This window comes from Microtus oregoni, unplaced genomic scaffold (assembly GCF_018167655.1).
Source record: "Microtus oregoni isolate MIOR12 unplaced genomic scaffold, Mior012 000019F_ref0000042, whole genome shotgun sequence".
Taxonomy (NCBI): Eukaryota; Metazoa; Chordata; class Mammalia; order Rodentia; family Cricetidae; genus Microtus; species Microtus oregoni.
Genome location: NW_024543078.1, coordinates 7,705,266 through 7,722,845, shown reverse-complemented (window position 1 = coordinate 7,722,845; position 17,580 = coordinate 7,705,266). Strand labels below are relative to the sequence as shown.

The window sequence follows — 17,580 nt, the reverse complement described above, 5'->3', positions numbered from 1 at the left end:
TACAGAGAATTCAGCATGATATTATCAGATTTCCCACCAGGTTCTCAATGGCTGTCTTCAGGCGATGGAAGATTCATATTTAAAGAGGCTTCTGTTAGGCAACTCAGGGATCTTCACTGGCATAGGAGTCCCTGGCACTGTTTACTTTAAATTTTGCCTGCACTGGGAAAATTCCCTTTTTGGTCTTATCTACCAAATTAAAGGTTTGATCATCTAGTTTATATTCATTTAAGGAATTGTCCATCTTTCTTTTATGATCAATATACTGCTAGTCTTCTTTTAGTGTTTTGATAAGAGTATAAATTAATGCCCTTGATCCAAAATTTAACAGGGATCTTTCCCCTTTTTTATATGCCTTTTCAATATTCTTCCAAAATCTGTCTCATACCTCTTTGTCTAATGTTCCAAGGATTACAATAATAAACCTGATATAAATCTAATATGTGTTATTTTAATATTTGTGCTAATTCTTTTTTAAAAATGATATACAATCTTGTGGTAGTTTGAATGTAATTGGCTTCCCATAATCTCATAGGGAGTGGCACACTTAGGAGGTATGCCCTTGTTGAAATAAGTATTGCCTTTTTAGAGGAAGTAAGTCATTGTGGTGGGGAGCTTTTAGGTTTTCTGTGCTCAGGATACTGCTCAGTGTCTCAGTTGACTTCCCGGTGCTGGCAAGATATAGGAATCTCAGCTAATTCCCCAGCACTCAATCTGCCTGCACATGCCTCCATGCTCCCCACCATGATGATAATGGAATGAACCTCTGAAAACATAAGCAAGCCAAACCAATTAAATGTTTTTTTTTTCATAAAAGTTACTGTGCTCGTCACAGCAATAGAAACTCTAAGTGAGAAAGATGTTGGTAGCAAGGACTTGGGTATTGCTGTGATAGGCCTGACCATGTTATTGTTTGGAGTAATATGGGCTTTGGGAGAGTAGCCATATATGATGGGAACAGCAAAAGCCATAAAGCCAGCACAACTGCTTGACAAAGATCCAGCAACACTGAGCTGAATGATGGCCACCACGTTACCTTTGGTTTTCTTTTGTTTGTTTTGTTGTTGTTGTTCTTTTTCTTTTTTATTGAATTATTTTTTAATTTTTTAGCACTTTATTTAGCTTTGCTTTATGCACATTGGTGTGAGGGTGTTGGATTCCCTGGAACTAGAGTTAAAGACAGTTGTGAGCTGCCATGTAGGTGCTGGGAGTTGAACCTGTGTCTTCTGGAAGAGCAGCCAGTGCTCTTAACTGCTGAGCCATCTCTCCAGCCCCTGAGTTTATTTTTTTACAACAATCCTTTCTCATTTTACATAACTATCCCAGTTCCCACCCCCTCCCCTCTTCGCAGTGCCCCCACCTTTCCCCTACCCCAGCTTCCCATCCACTCCCCAGAGAGGATAAAGGAGGATAAGGGGAGTCAACAAAGTCTGACACATCACTTTGAGGCAGGACCAAGGCCTTTCCCCTATATTTAGGCTTAACAAAGGATCCCTCCAAAAATAATGGGCTTCAAAATTCTAGTTCAAGCTAGAAATAAATTCTGGTCCCACTGCCTGTGGCCCAATAGACTGCCCAAGTTACCCAACTGTCACCATCATTCAGAGGGCCTAGTTTGGTCCTATACAGGTTTCCCTACTATCAGTCCAGAATCAGTGAACTCTCACTAGCTCAGGTCAACTGTTTCTGTGGGTATCCCCATTATGGTCATGACCTCTTTGCTGATAGTATTGCTCCTCCCTCTCTTGGACTAGTATCCGGAAGCTCAGCCCAGTGTTTAATTGTGATCTCTGCACTGCTTCCATTAGTAGCTGGATGAAGGTTCTATGATGACAATTAAGGTAGGCAGCAATCTTATTACAGGGGAAGGCCAGTTCAGGCACCACTATTGTTTAGGGTCTTAGCTGGAGTTATCCTTGTGGGTTCCTGAGAATTTACTTAGTGCCAGGTTTTGTGCTAGCCCTATAATGGCTCCCTCAATCAAGATTTCTCTTTCCTTGCTCTCCCTCTCTGTCCTTCCCCCATCTCAACCAGCCAGTTCCTTCATGTTCTCCTCCTCCCTCTCATTTTTCCCCCTCCTGCTCCCCTTTGGTCTTTCCTTCTACCCCACCCCACCCCTGCATACTCCCAATTTTCTCAGAAGCTCTTCTCTAATTCACCTTCCTAGGGAGATCCATGCATGTCTCTCTTAGGTTTTTTCTTGTTACCAAACTTCTCTGGGGTCATGGAATATTCGCTGTTTATCCTTTGCTTTATGTCTAATAACCTCTTGTGAATGAATGCATACCATGCTTGTCTTTCTGGGTCTAGGTTACCTCACTCAGGATGTTTTTTTCTAGTGCTATTCATTTGCATGAAAAATTAAAGATGTCATTGTTTTGTTTTGACCTCTGAGTAGTGCTCCACTGTGTAGACGTGCAACATTTTCTTTATCCATTCTTCAGTCAAGGGGCACCTACATTGTTTCCAGGTTCTGGCCATTACATCAACAATACAGGAGTGTTCCCCTGATATTCTGCAGCCCCTCCAGCATAAGGTGTTTTTTACCTTAGTCATTCTGACTGTTGTAAAATGATATCTCAGAGTCATTTTGATTTGCATTTCCCTGTTGGCTAAGTGTGTGAGCAATTCCTGAAGTGTCTTTCAGCCATTTGCAATTTTTATGCTGAAAATTCTGTTTAGATTTGTACCCCATTTTGATTGAATTATTTGGTATTTTGATGTCTAGTTTCTTGAGTACTTTATATATTTTGGAGATCAGTCCTCTGTCCGATGTGAGGTTATTGAAGATTTTTTCTCATTCAGCAGATTGCTGTTTTGTCTTTCTGACTGTGTCCTTTGCCTTACAGTAGCTTCTCAGTTTCAGGAGTTCTGATTTATTAGTTGTTGCTCTCAATATGTGTTAACTGGGGTTGTATTAAGGAAGTGGTCTCTTGTGCCCATGCATTCAAGGCTACTGCCCACTTTTTCTTCTAAGAGGTTCAGTGTGCATGGTGTGAAGTTATATGTTGCATGTATGTTACTGGGTGCAACTAGCTTCCTTAGGTTGAAGTTTTCCTTGTAGTACTTTCTTTAAGGCTGGATTTATGGATAGGTATTGTTTTATCTGGTTTTGTCATGCAATATCTTGTTTTCTATGTTTATAGTGATTGAAAGCTTTGCTAGGTATAGTAGTCTGGGCTTGCATCTGTGGTCTCAAGTATCCAAGTTCTGATGTCAGAAGAGTGTACAAGACAAGTCTTTGTAAGTAGTTCTGAGCCTTATGTTGTGGGTGCTAGGAACCAAACTTGGGTACTGAACATCAGCAGTACTACTGAGTCAAATCCCCAGCTGTCAAATATGTTATCACAGTGTAGAAGATGAAGATGCACCATTACTCTTTCTGTCATATATCACTTGGAGGTGATGAAATTCCCTGCTATTTGGTCCTTGAACAACTCAATAGATTTTTATCCCTCTGTGATTGGACTTTGAACATTACTTTTTATTGCAATTGTTAACACAGTTCTCTTGATGTGAATGAAGATAAAAAATTTAGTTGAGTAGAGATAAGTCCTGATTGTGTTAGGGAAAGTTCCATAATGTGATATGTTCTTTCTATAATTAACTTTTATTTTACATGCATATTTTTTTAAATATGTATGTCTGTGTGAGGGTGTTGGATACCATGGAACAGGACTTTCAGATAGTCGTGACCTTCCATGTGTGTGCTGGAAATTGAAATTGTGTCCTCTGGCAGAACAGCCAGTGGTAAATGTTGAGCCATCTGTCCACATGCTCCCCTTTTTTTGATTTTTTGAGACAGGATGTCTTGGCATTTCAGCAATGAAGCATCATGACCAAAAGCAAGCTGGAAGGACAACATTTATTTGGCCTACACATCCATATTTCCATTCACCATTGAAGGAAATCAGGACAGAATCCTAAATGGGGCAGGAACTGAGAGGCAGGGGCTGATGTAGAGGCCATGGAGGAATGCTAATTACTGGCTAGCTCAGTCTGCTTTCTTCTATACCCTAGGATTCTTCCCCATCTATCACTAAAAAAAAAATACCTTACAGTTGGATCTTATGGAGGCATTTTCTTAGTTGAGTTTCCCTTCTTTCCAATAATCTAGTTTGCATGTGAAGCTGACATACAACTAGCCAGTACAAATAACTATTTGTCAACTTGGCACGCAAACTATTAAAGTCACAACCTTTCCTTTCTTATTCATTTATAAGAACTCACATTAAAAAAATAATTTTACTAAAAGTCCCATAATCTTTATAAATTCAAACACATTAAAAATTTCTCTTCAAAAAATATTCAATCTCACTAAAAAGCCAAAATATTTTTTAAAAGTTCAAAGTCTTTCAACTATGGCTCATATAAAAGTCAAAATTAAGTAGCTTTTCCCTTCAAGAGAGAAGATTGCAGTCACAATCGGAGAAAAGCAAAACCTCACTCCAACAGTATAAATAACACCCAACAACTGGGATCCACTCACAATCATCGGAGCTATGCCAAAGTGCCTGGGTCACTTCTTTTGCTATGCCCTCTGCCGTACACACAAATTCTCTTCTAGGCTCTGAATGGTTCCAGTTCAACAATACTGATGATCTTGGTGGGCATCCCATGGTACTAGCATCTCCAAAAGGATGGTGTCTTCATCTCCGATTCAAACTTTACTTCATTTACTACATTCATTGGATTTTTCTCTAGTATGTATTCTTTCATGATTTTGAAGATGACTACTACAAGCAAAAGCTTTCCCACACTGATTACATTCATAAGGTTTCTCTCCAGTATGACTTCTTTCATGCCTGTGAAGGTGATATTTACGTGCAAATGCTTTACCACATTGATTACATTCGTAGGGTTTCTCTCCAGTATGAATTCTTTCATGCCTTTGAAGATAACTGCCAGATGAAAAGGCTTTACCACATTGGTTACATACATAGGGTTTCTCCCCAGTATGACTTTGTTCATGCCTTTGAAGATTAATGCAATATGAAAAGGCTTTACCACGTTGACTACATACATAGGGTTTCTCCCCAGTATGACTTCTTTCATGCCTTTGAAGATTATTATTACTTGCAAAGGCTTTACCACATTGATGACATTCATAGGGTTTCTCTCCAGTATGACTTTATTCATGCCTTTGAAGATTAATGCGATATGAAAAGGCTTTGCCACATTGATGACATTCATAGGGTTTCTCTCCAGTATGAATTCTTTCATGATGTTTAAAATTACTGGGATCTGAAAAGGATTTACCACATTGATTACACACATAGGGTTTCTCCCCAGTATGACTCCTTTTATGCCTATGAAGGTCACCACCAGTACTTGCAAAGGCTTTACCACATTGATTGCACTCGTAGGGCTTCTTTCCAGTATGTCTTCTTTCATGTATTTGAAGATAACTGGGACACGCAAAGGTTTTCCCACATTGTTTACATTCATAGGGTTTCTCTCCAGTATGAATTCTTTTGTGTATTTGAATATAACTGGGATATGCAAAGGTTTTTCCACAATGATGACATTTATACTGTTTCTTTTTAACATGAGTTCTTGGTACTTGAAGATAACAGCGACATGCAAAGGCTTTATCACCTTGATTAGGTTCATAAGGTTTTATTTTCCAATGAGTCTTTTGGTGTAATTGCAAAGATGAATCAGATCTAAATGTTTTATCACCTTGTTTACATTCACAGGGCTCTTCTCTATTATGTGTTCTGTGTGTTTGAAGACTCATATAATGATGGTTAAAGCCTTTAGTACATGGCTCACATTTATAGAAACCTTTTCCCATAGGAGTTTTTTTCACCTCTTTCAAGAGAACTGGAAGAACTCAGAGCTTTACCACATGATTTGCATTCATAACATTTTCTTGTAGTGTGAGTCACATTACATGGGCAATGTGAACCAGCATAGCCAGAAGAATTTCCATATTCCGTAAACTCAGAAGGCTTTTCTCCAGTGTAACCATGTTGATGTATTCCTATTGAAGCTGGAAATCCAAGTAATTGTATACTTGTATCATCAAAACTATGTCTTCCCACAGTGGGAACTACTACATAGCTTTGTCGGGGAGAGACAGGGCTACAATGCTTCTTTCCATATCTCTTTTGCTCACATGACTTGTATCCAGAGTGACAGATGATATACCTTAAAGGAAGAAAACAAACAAAAGGTTTTCCCATTGCATTCACACAGTTTAACTTATTGTTCCTCATAGAGATGTGGTATAGGGATTAAGATTTCTCTACCACAACAAACTTCTTAATTCTCATAAACTGCCCCTCTCACTAAATTATGGTAATTTACATGGGTAACACCGGCTTAATTAAGAAACAATTTGTTGACTGCCCTCTTTTGGCGCGTGGCATCGCCCAGCCCAGCCTATCTGGGCGCTGGGTCCGAGTACTCGGGGCTCCCGGGCGGGCTGCAGTTCCTTTGTTTCTGTGGCCTGCCTGCACCAAGCGGGGTAGGCGCTTTGTTTGCAGGCTGCCCAACCAGCACGGAGGCCTGATCTCTCGGCGCCAGGTGACCCAGCGTTGGGGTGAGTTTCTGGCCCAAGGCGCCAGCCTGGGACGGGGAGCTCGGGGGTTCCTTGGCCCCCAGTCCTTCTTGGGCTCTCTGCAGGGCCTCTACTCCCTGGGTGCTGCCTCTTTCTTCCTGGCCCACCCAGCTTCCGTCCAGAGCCCTCCCCACTTCGGCCCCACCACCCTCTTTTGGCATGTGGCATCGCCCAACCCAGCCTATCTGGGCGCTGGGTCCGAGTACTCGGGGCTCCCGGGTGGGCAGCAGTTCCTTTGTTTCTGTGGCCTGCCTGCACCAAGCGGGGTAGGTGCTTTGTTTGCGAGCTGCCCAACCAGCACGGAGGCCTGATCTCTCGGCGCCAGGAGAGCCAACATTGGGGAGAGCCAGCGTTTGGTAGGCAAGGAGACCTGATCCGGTAAAAGAAGATCCATAGGGAGCATTTGGAAGAAGAGATGGGCCGACGTCAAGGCAAGAATTCGCCCAACAAGCTGAAAAGCAACATGAAGCCACCAGAAACAAGCGACCTCACAACGGGAGGACAAGAACCCCTTAATCAAGAAGAAGGAGAAAAGATTGACTTCATGAAAGTGATTGACACCCTTAAACAGCATATAAAAAACGCCCTTATAGAAATGGATGAGAAATATAACAGAAAGTTTGAAGAATTGAATAAATCAGTGAATGATACCCTAGAAAACCAAGGAAAAACAATCAAACAGATAATGGAAACAGTTCAAGACCTGAAAACTGAAATGGAGGCAAAGAAGAAAACACAAACAGAGGGCCGGCTGGACATGGAAAATCTAGGTAAACGAATAGAGACTACAGAAACAAGCATAACCAGCAGAATACAAGAGATAGAAGAAAGACTCTCGGATTCTGAAGATACCATAGAGAAAATAAACACACTGATCAAAGAAAACAGCAAGTCCAACAAACTCTCATCACAAAACATTCAGGAAATATGGGACACAATAAAAAGACCAAACCTAAGAATAATAGGAGTAGAAGAAGGAGAAGAAGGGCAGCTCAATGGTCCAGAAAATATATTTAATAAAATTATAGAAGAAAACTTTCCCAACCTAAAGAAAGATATACCTATGAAGGTGCAAGGAGCATACAGAACACCGAATAGGCTGGATCAAAAAAAAATCCCCTCGCCATATAATTATCAAAACACAAAGCATACAGAATAAGGAAAGAATATTAAGAGCTGCAAAGGAAAAAGGCCAAATTACTTATAAAGGTAAACCTATCAGACTTACACCTGACTTCTCCATGGAAACCATGAAAGCCAGAAGGTCCTGGATAGATGTACTGCAGAAACTGAGAGACCATGGGTGCAAGCCCAGATTACGATACCCAGCCAAGCTTTCATTCACTATAAATGGAGAAAATAAAATTTTCCAGGATAAAAACAAATTTAAACAATACGCAGCCACAAATCCAGCCTTACAGAAAGTAATTGAAGGAAAATCACCAAGCAAGGAGTCCAACAATCACCACAATAACTCAGACATCTGGAGACCCTTCACCAACACAAAACAAAGAAGGGAAACACACAAACTCTACGACTAAAAAAAAATGACCGGAGTTAACAACCACTGGTCATTAATATCACTTAATGTCAATGGACTCAACTCACCTATAAAAAGGCACAGGCTAAGAGATTGGATAAGAAAACAGGATCCAACATTCTGCTGTTTACAAGAAACACACCTCAACCACAAAGACAGGCACCTACTCAGAGTAAAGGGCTGGGAAAAGGCCTATCAAGCAAATGGACCTAAGAAACAGGCAGGTGTGGCCATACTAATCTCTAACAAAGTTGACTTCAAACTTAAATCAATCAGAAGAGATGGAGAGGGGCATTTTATACTCATAACAGGAACAGTTCATCAGGATGAAGTCTCAATCCTGAACATCTATGCCCCTAATATAAAAGCACCCACGTACATAAAAGAAACATTGCTAAAATTCAAGGCAGCCATCAAACCGCACACACTAATAGTAGGAGACTTCAACACTCCTCTCTCACCAATGGACAGGTCAATCAGACAGAAACCTAACAGAGAAATAAGAGAATTAATGGAGGTAATGAATCAAATGGACTTAACAGACATCTATATAACATTCCATCCAAATAGGAAAGAATATACCTTCTTCTCTGCAGCTCATGGAACCTTCTTGAAAATCGACCACATAGTCGGTAACAAAGCAAACATCCACAGTTACACAAAAATATTAGTAACCACCTGTGTCTTATCAGATCACCATGGATTAAAGTTAGAATTCAACAACAATCCTACCCCCAGAAAGCATACAAAGTCATGGAAACTGAACAGTCAACTATTGAACCATACCTGGATTAAGGAAGAAATAAAGAAAGAAATTAAAGTCTTCCTGGAATTCAATGAAAATAAAGAAACAACATACTCAAACTTATGGGACACTATGAAAGCAGTCCTAAGAGGAAAGTTCATAGCACTAAGTTCCCACTTGAATAAAACAGAGAAAGCTCACATTGGAGACTTAACAGCCCCCCTGAAAGCTCTAGAAAAAAAAAAGAAGCAGACTCACCTAGGAGGAGTAAAAGACTGGAAATAATCAAACTGAGGGCTGAAATCAACAAAATAGAAACACAGAAAACAATCCAAAGAATCAATGAAACAAAAAGCTGGTTCCTGGAGAAAATCAACAAGATTGACAAACCACTATCCAAGCTAATCAAACGGCAGAGAGAGAATTTGCAAATTAATAAGATCAGAAATGCAAAGAGGGACATAACCACAGACACAGAGGAAATTCAGAGAATCATTAGATCTTACTACAAAATCCTATATGCCACAAAATTGGAAAATGTAAAGGAAATGGATACTTTTTTAGATAAATATCATATACCAAAGTTAAATCAGGACTTGGTGAACAATCTAAATAGACATGTTAGTCACGAAGAATTAGAAGAGTTTATCAAAAACCTCCCTACCAAAAAAAGTCCAGGACCAGATGGTTTCAATGCGGAATTCTACCAGAACTTCCAAGAAGATCTAATACCTATACTCCTTCTTGTATTCCACAATATAGAAACAGAAGGGTCATTACCAAACTCCTTTTATGAAGCCACAATTACTCTGATACAAAAACCACTCAAAGACTCAACCAGGAAAGAGAATTACAGGCCAATCTCACTCATGAATATCGACGCAAAAATCCTCAACAAAATACAGGCAAATCGAATCCAAGAACACATCCAAAAAATTATCCATTATGATCAAGTAGTCTTCATTCCTGAGATGCAGGGCTGGTTCAACATACGAAAATCTATCAATGTAATCCAGCATATAAATAAACTGAAAGAAAAAAACCATATGATCATTTCATTAGATGCTGAAAAAGCATTTGACAAAATTCAACATCCATTTATGTTAAAAGTCTTGGAGAGATTAGGGATACAAGGGTCATACCTAAATATAATAAAAGCTATATACAGCAAGCCGACAACTAACATCAAATTAAACGGAGAGAAACTCAAAGCCATCCCACTTAACTCAGGAACACGACAAGGCTGTCCACTTTCGCCATACCTCTTTAATATAGTGCTTGAAGTTCTAGCATTAGCAATAAGACAACATAATGGAATCAAGGGGATTCGAATTGGAAAGGAAGAAGTTAAACTTTCATTATTTGCAGATGATATGATAGTGTACATAAGCGACCCCCAAAACTCCACCAAAAAACTGTTACAGCTGATAAACACCTTTAGTAATGTGGCAGGATACAAGATCAACTCCAAAAAATCAGTCGCCCTCTTATACACAAAGGATATGGAAGCAGAGAGGGAAATCAGAGACGCTTCACCCTTCACAATAGCCACAAACAGCATAAAATATCTTGGGGTAAATCTAACCAAGGAAGTGAAAGATCTATTTGACAAGAACTTTAAGGCATTGAAGAAAGAAATTGAAGAGGATACCAAAAAATGGATGGACCTCCCTTGCTCTTGGATTGGGAGGATCAACATAGTAAAAATGGCAATTCTACCAAAGGCAATTTATAGATTCAATGCAATCCCCATCAAGATCCCATCAAAATTCTTCACAGATCTGGAGAGGACAATAGTCAACTTTATATGGAAAAACAAAAAACCCAGGATAGCCAAAACAATCCTATACAATAAAGGATCTTCTGGAGGCATTACCATCCCTGACTTCAAACTCTATTACAGAGCTACAGTAATGAAAACAGTGTGGTACTGGCATAAAAACAGAGAAGTCGACCAATGGAATCGTATAGAAGACCCGGATTTTATCCCACAAACCTATGAACACCTCATTTTTGATAAAGGAGCTAAAAGTATACAATGGAAGAAAGAAAGCATCTTCAACAAATGGTGCTGGCACAACTGGATGTCATCCTGTAGAAGAATGAAAATAGACCCTTATCTGTCACCATGCACAAAACTTAAGTCCAAATGGATTAAAGACCTCAATATCAGCCCGAACACACTGAACCTGATAGAAGAGAAAGTGGGAAGTACCCTACAGGAGATGGGCACAGGAGATCGCTTCCTATGTATAACCCCAGAAGCACAGACATTAAGGACAACATTCAATAAATGGGACCTACTTAAACTGAGAAGCTTCTGTAAAGCAAAGGACATAGTCACTAAGACACAAAGGCAACCTACTGACTGGGAGAAGATCTTCACCAACCCCGCAACAGACAAAGGTCTGATCTCCAAAATATATAGAGAATTCAAGAAACTAGACTTTAAAATGCTAATTAACCCAATTAAAAAATGGGGCACTGAACTGAACAGAGAATTCTCAGCAGAGGAAGTTCAAATGGCCAAAAGACACTTAAAGTCGTGCTCAACTTCCTTAGCAATCAGGGAAATGCAAATCAAAACAACTTTGAGATATCATCTTACACCTGTCAGAATGGCTAAAGTCAAAAACACCAAGGATAACCTTTGCTGGAGAGGCTGTGGAGGAACAGGTACCCTCATCCATTGCTGGTGGGAATGCAATCTTGTGCAACCACTGTGGAAGTCAGTGTTTCGGTTTCTCAGGAAATTCGGGATCAACTTACCCCTGGACCCAGCAATACCACTCCTGGGAATATACCCAAGAGATGCTCTATCATATGACAAAAGCATTTGTTCAACTATGTTCATAGCAGTATTATTTGTAATAGCCAGAACCTGGAAACAACCTAGATGCCCTTCAATGGAAGAATGGATGAAGAAAGTATGGAATATATACACATTAGAGTACTACGCTGCGGTAAAAAACAATGACTTCTCGAATTTTGCATGCAAATGGATGGAAATAGAAAACACTCTCCTGAGTGAGGTGTCCCAGACCCAAAAAGATGAACATGTGATGTACTCGCTCATAATTGGTTTCTAGCCATAAATAAGGGCCACGGAGTCTACAATAGGTGAACCTAAAGAAGCTAAGTAAGAAGGTGAACCCAAGGAAAAACATATAGTTATCCTCTTGGCTAAGGGAAGTAGACCAAATTGCCGGGGAGAAAATTAGGATCTTGGGGGTGGGCTGGGATGGGGGTAAGGGGAGATGGGGAGAGAAAAGGTAGAAGGGAAGGAGGGGGGACTTGGGGAATCAGGAGAATTGGGATAAAGGAAAGGTGGATAGGGGAGCACAGAACCACAATTCTTAGTTAAGGGAGCCACTTTAGGGTGGGCAAGAGATTTGACCCTAGAGGGGATTCCAAGTGCCCAAAATGAGGTTCCCAGTTAGTTCCTTGGGCAGCTGAGGATTGGGAACCTGAAATGACCCTATCCTAGAGCAATACTTACGAATATATTGCATATCATCATAGAACCTTCATCTGGTGATGGATAGAGATAGAGACAGAGACCTACACATGAGCACTGGACTGAACTCCCAAGGTCCCAATGAGGAGCAGAAGAAGGGAGAACATGAGCAAAGAAGTCGGGACCACGAGGCGTGCATCCACCCACTGAGACAGTGGAGCTGATCTACTGGGAGCTCACCAAGGCCAGCTGGACTGTGACCGAAAAAGCATGGGATAAAACCGGACTCTCTGAACATGGCGAACAATGAGGGCTGATGAGAAGCCAAGGACAATGGCACGGGGTTTTGATCCTACTTAATGTGCTGGCTTTGTGGAAGCCTAGCCAGTTTGGATGTTCACCTTCCTAGATATGGACGGAGGGGGGAGGACCTAGGACTTACCACAGGGCAGGGAACCCGGACTGCTCTGTGGACTGGAGAGGGAGGGGGAGAGGAGTGGGGGGAGGGGGAGAAGGGTGGGAGGAGGGGGAGAAGGGTGGGAGGAGGGGGAGGGAAATGGGAGGCTGGGAGGAGGTGGAAACTTGTTTTTTGTTTATGTTTTTTTTCTTCTTTTCTTAATAAAAAAATTAAAAAAAAGAAACAATTTGTTTATAAAAGAACTTGGACACACCCTAATTCCCTAATAAATGTGAATGACTTTACAGTTCGTGAATGGGATGAAACTAAATGGATGGATGTTTCTACAACGGGGATCTCAGGGAGCTATGATTATTATGGTGGCATCTGTTAAGGCATCATTTCCTTGTCTTATTTCTTAGAGGGATGACTTGCAAACACAGATCAGCTATCTGAAATTGAGGTACTTGATGTTCTGAGAATTTATAGTGTTGGTTTCATTAAATATCAGGCACATTAAAATCTGTTCAGGCACAAATGTATCACTTTGCATGGGAAAATTACCTTCCATGTCTTCTAGAACTTTGACAATGATCTTCAATATTCTGGTCTTCCCATCTGTAGCCTAAAACATAGTATCAGAAATGTATATTATTGGAAATTATGCAAATTTTGAGTTATTATCTTCAATGAACCCTACAACCATGTCTCATTTATTCACCACATTCTCCCTCTCTCATGGTCAATATCACAGTGGAACACCAATGTCCAATAAAGCTTTATCCTCTTAAGTTACACAGTGAAGGAACACTCACATTTTTACCTATAGCAGTGAGGTTCTCACAGGTTTCTAGCATCCCATCTCTATAGAGATTCTTCTGAAAGGATGGAGCAAAGCCCACTCTTCCTCACTAACGTTCACTAGGACATCCTCATAGGTCACTGCATCCTAAAATATGCCATACAGATATGTAATAGAAATGGTGAGACTGAATGCTTTGTAACTGTACACTTCACTGGGTATATTTACATGATTCTACACACTCAACAAATTTATTTCATATCACAGAATTTCTAATGCAATCACCAAGTCATTTTAGAAGGAAATAAAAAAGGAGGATCATAATTCTCTCATTTCTGGGCCTTCTCAATAGTATATGGCATTGCAGGAGAAAGGCTGACTTACATATAGAAAAAAACATGCAAACAGAGGGAAAGTATTGAGTAAGCATCAGCAAAATTATATCAAAATTCCTGTTATCAAAGAAAGATAAATGATATGGGCATGGTGGTGCACACCTTTAACCCCAAAACTCAGGAGACAAAGACAGGTGAACCTCTGATTTTCAGTTGGCCTGGTTTGTGTTGAACTTTAAAGGGCAACCAAAAGTACATACTTAAACAAAAAACACAACTGAGAGACCACCAATGAGTTATACATTCCCTCCAGAAATGTACTTGTCTTTCAGAAAACTGAAGCACTTCATTTAAACTCTAAGGCTAATATGATATTCATATGAAGGAATACAATTTTAATAGGTTTATGGTTGACAGATTAAAAGCGTTCTCAAAAACTTTAATGAAGTAAAGTTGATACTAAATATAAAAGAAAACAAACAAACCCAGTTGAATATAAAGATGGGTAAAAAGTTAAAATCACCTGTCACTTTTACACAGGACCTGCATCAATCCCCAGCACTCACTTGGTGGTCCCAACAATTTGTGACTGCAGTTCAAGAGAATCCAGCTGGACAGTGGTGGCACACACCTTTAATCCCAGCACTCGGGAGGCAGAGGCAGGTGGATATCTGTGAGTTGAGCCCAGCCTGGTCCACAGGTTGAATTCCAGAACAGGCTTTAAAGCTACAGAGAAACCCTGTCTTAAAAAACAAAAACAAAAAAGAAAGTATAATGTTGTCTTCTGACTTCAGTAAACATGAAGCACACACACAGTACACATGCATGTGCATTTATATAATACAATATATAGTCTATAGATTATATATATAATTCATGCACATATTTCAAAAACGTGACCAAATCACGGCATGCATAAAGATACCGAGAATGTTACACACCTGCAATGCAATCATTCAGGAGATCAGTATTAATGTTATGAATGCATGCCGTCCTGGTGGGAAAAAAATGGTATTTTCTGCCAAAGTTTAAAAGTAAAGAAGTGGGTATAGCTCAGCACAAGAGCAAATGCTTCATATGTACAATCAGCCCAAAATATAAAAACAAAAATATCCCGGCAGACTAATGGCTTAGCAAGGAAAAGCAATTGCTTCTATTTACCTTAGGTTATTTAGGGATGGAGCCTGTTATAATGGTAATGGTATGGATGCAGGATAAGGAAGGGAAGGGCTAACTTTCAACCACAGAAAGAAAACTGGTGTGGTAGGGGTATAAACACTCAATGCTAATTCTCAAAGAATAACATACTCTAGAAAGTTCCCTTCATCCTAAATGTACCATATGCACCACAGTGGAAACCACAAACCAGAGACAAAGTATCAAATTCATCTTCCTACCTGGGCGATTTTTCATTCAACCCACCACATTTTGTGTGCCAGTTACCTTGGTTTTTTTTGTTGTTGTTGTTGTTGTTGTTTTGTTTTTTTTGTTGTTGTTGTTATTTTGTCCTTTTTTTTTTTTCTGAAGCTCAGGACCAAACCCAGGGCCTTGCGCTACCACTGAGCTAAATTCCCAACCCCAACCCACCACATTTTGACACAGGACATGATATGATAAGCTTACACTCAACCCATTTTCTTCCCAAAGAAGTGAGGAAAGATTGGACCAAGGCAAGACTGAAAACCTGCTGGGTGAACACTAAACCCTGAACATCCATGTCAGGCACCTGGAACTTCAGTTTCAAAAGGCTTAGATGACTCTTTCTGAAACTTTTCCCACTTCTTTCTCATCTCATTGGCTAATTCCACGGCCTATCTGCAGATATTCATGGCAGGTGTCTCAAAGCTTGGGTATCTCAACATCTAATGGTCTTAAGATGCAACCCATTCTTCATTTTCACACCTTCATATGATGAACTATTACAGCATCCTCATTGTGTTCTTGACTGCCAAAGAGATGGTTGCAACTGTGCTGAACTGAAAGACCAGAGGAAGAACCCATGACCTTTAAATTTTACATCCTTCTTCTTTCAAGAAAATGTGACATACAGATAACATGTCTATATTTTCTAGCTTCAGATTTGCCCTGTCCTATTGGAACAGATCCCTAACAAATTCTGTATAAAGGTGGTTTCTGGAATTAGCAAACTCGTTGCCTTTTCTTTCTCATTTTAGGCTCTTTACGGGGGTGTACAGTTCCGTTGCAACACCTTTTCTATATTTCCAAAGAGCAGGTACCCTCTCTTTAATGGCCCTAATCTCCCTGATAATGACTGTCTCTGTTTCAGCTCATGACTACCCTCTGAAACTGCCTAGCGCTGTTTTTCTTGCCAAATTACACAGGTTTCATTAATATCTGCCCCTATTGTTGCTCTTTTCCTCTACAGCTCTGCACGAGTCATCAGTAATAACCAAGCCACAGACTAAATGTTTTGTCAAGACAATCCGTGACTATTTAATTTAGCCTTCCTCATTCTCATGGGATACGGGAAGAATACATACAGATAATATGCCAAAATATTACACAAAACATCTATCTTAGTCACTGTTCTATTGCTGTGAAGGATCACCATAACCATGGTGACTGTTAAATTGCCAGGTTTTTAAACTGGGGCTTGATTACACAGAAGATCAATCCATTATCATCATGAATGACATCAAGGTAAGCATGTATGTGACTAAAAATAATATCCTGATACACAGAGAAGCAGGCAGAAACAAACACTTGTCTTACGCTGGTCTTTTGAAACCTCATAGCCCATGTAGAGTGATATACCTTAACAAACAATACACACCCACTCCCACAAGGGCAGACCTCCTAATTTTACATAATTAGTTCCATTGTATGGAAACCAAGCATTCAAAGATAGAAAGCTGATGATCTTGAGGCAAATATAAATCACGAAAGAAATATAACCTAAGCAGAAAGAACTCAAGAGGAAAAGAGGGAAAGAAATAGAGGGAAAACAGGGAATAAGAAAGAAGAGAGAGAAAAGGAGAGAGAGGGAGGAAATGAGGCAGAGAGGAATGGAGAGAGAGACAGAGAGACAGAGAAAGAAAACAAAAAAAAAAAAGGAAATGTTTATTCCAAGTACTTCCTGCTGGGTTTCAGGCTTCCTCAATATAACTTTCCCTGTCATGTCTAAGAGGAGATTAAACAATATAAAACCTCCAAAGTTAGATTTAAGTCTCTACCTTTTCTGTGAGTGCAAGGCATGATCCTTTGCTTCCCTCTCTTCCCAGTGTGTCAGAGAACCCGGGGAACCCAGGATCAGGTGGAAGCAATGAAAGCAGCCTCACAATGTCCTTAAATGTGACTGTTGTACATGATACCATCTGGAAACTGCATTTCTAACTGGATGGATGTGTCACCCAAGACTACCAAAATTTTAAATTCAATTGAACTACTTTAGCTAGTTAGATTCTGAATGAATTCTTAAATTCCAGCCAACATGGAGTCACAAATATGTCTGATCACAGTTCAAACTAATCTCAACTGCGATAAAATGGGGCCAAGCAAAATATTGTGTCTGGGGACTGAAAGGAAGGTGAAACACCTGGATGACAATGATTGACTTCTACAGTTAAAATCTGTGTGGTAAGATATGTGGATGGATTCAACTGTCTCTGCTTGAGGCCATGAATTCTTTTCTCTACTCCTTTGCTGTGTTGGATCTTCCTTCCTAGGCCATAGGTGCCAGCTCCTCCTATGTTAGTGCTAACCTAATTAAAGTGTCGTT

General features: G+C 40.0%; 1 pseudogene; it reads right to left on the bottom strand.

Moving 5' to 3' along the window:
* Window positions 1-4,672: 4,672 nt before the first annotated feature.
* LOC121459582 overlaps window positions 4,673-17,580 on the bottom strand; it is a 91,965-nt pseudogene continuing 79,057 nt past the window's right edge.